Source organism: Pygoscelis adeliae, unplaced genomic scaffold (assembly GCF_000699105.1).
Source record: "Pygoscelis adeliae isolate BGI_AS28 unplaced genomic scaffold, ASM69910v1 Scaffold60, whole genome shotgun sequence".
Taxonomy (NCBI): Eukaryota; Metazoa; Chordata; class Aves; order Sphenisciformes; family Spheniscidae; genus Pygoscelis; species Pygoscelis adeliae.
In genome coordinates, this window is record NW_008823954.1 from 1,642,696 (window position 1) to 1,644,181 (window position 1,486).

Here is a 1,486-nt window from a genome sequence, read left to right on the forward strand (position 1 = left end):
CCAAGGCTTCCATCCTTTACCACCAGCATCATTGGTGGGACTTGCAGGAGCTCGAATACCCACGTGACCTCTGTCACAGGGGGGTTGGTGGGGTTGAAATGGCTAGTGATACGCCTGAGGTGGTTTTGCAGCGAGGAGGGTTTTAGCCACGGCTCCTTCCTCTTTCCCCGGGGTTTCCTCAGACTTTCCCCTGGCTCTCTCCGAAACCCTGTGCCCCTGCGGCCAGGTGAAGCCCGGCCTCGCCAGCCTTTCTAGGCAGTTGTGCGGGCAGTGGGGCGGGCGCCAGGCCAGGGAGGAAGCACAGCTCCTGCCTCGCAGGGGGAAGTGAGAAACTGCTGTGGAAAGTCAAAGACGGGCAACATCCACTCCCTCCCCCCCCCGAAAACCATTTGCCCCACTCTCCATCCCGTCAGCCAGCTCCCAGGGAGGCCGTGGGGGGGATGGAGGTGGCTGGGCTCAGCTGGTCCCTGGCCAAGCAGGCGGCTGTGTGCAGGGGACGTGCCAGTGAAGCCAGCGCAGAGGGAGCCTCTCTAGCTCAAGGCCCTGCTGTACCCCCGGGACCACCGTGCTGGAGACCCCTGAAGCCAGGGGAATGGGAATCATGAAGGCATCTCTCCGTACAGACCTCTGAGCGTGCATTGGCAACAGGTTTACTTTATTCTTTAATTTTTACAACCACATTTTTCATCTCCATTCCCTCTGCTCTCCATGCAGACAAGACGGACAGCCCCCTGCCCTGTACAAAGGACAGAGAAGCGCACACGGAGGGATTTGCAAATCTCCCCCAGGCCCAGGCAGGAAGGCTGGGCAGGAGGGGAGCACTGCCCCACCATGCTGGCAGTCAGGCAGGCAGGACATGGGGAAGATGCCCTGCACGCCATAACAAAGAGGGGATCTGAGGGGCACTCACCAGCTGAGGAATCCAATGTGGATCAAAATGCTGCTTTTGTGAACTGCAGATGCTGGCGGTGTCCTGTAGAGGAGACGCCTGGCTGAAGCTCCAGCAGAAATGAGAGCAGAAGCCCTTATCTGAGCAGAAAGAGGGGCCATTTCAACAGGATTGGTATGGGAGTTTCTTTTTCAAATTGCCACGTCTGTCAGGATGGGTGGAGCATCAACAGGGCTGAGCCACAGCAGTCACCAGGTGGGAATCGGGAGAGGAACCCAACAGTCCTGCTCCGTTTCCCTCTCACCCCCATCTCCTGTGAAGCAGGTTGCTCTGCCTCCCACGAACAGTCCTTCTTCCAGCACCAAAACGTCCCCTGGCCTGGCTTTGGCTCTTTTCCCCACTCCAGATGCACAAAGGTTGCTCGAAGTCACTTCACAGGCCCGTGTGCGGAGCATGGGGTTGAGGAGACGCTTGATTCATGCTGTGGGGATGCCCCTCCTGCAATGGGCAGCACGACTGCTGCGGATAACTGGGAACCCAGCTCTGGAGCCTCCACAGCTCCTGCTGGCAAGCCACGGGTACCCTGAGCCCCAAGGG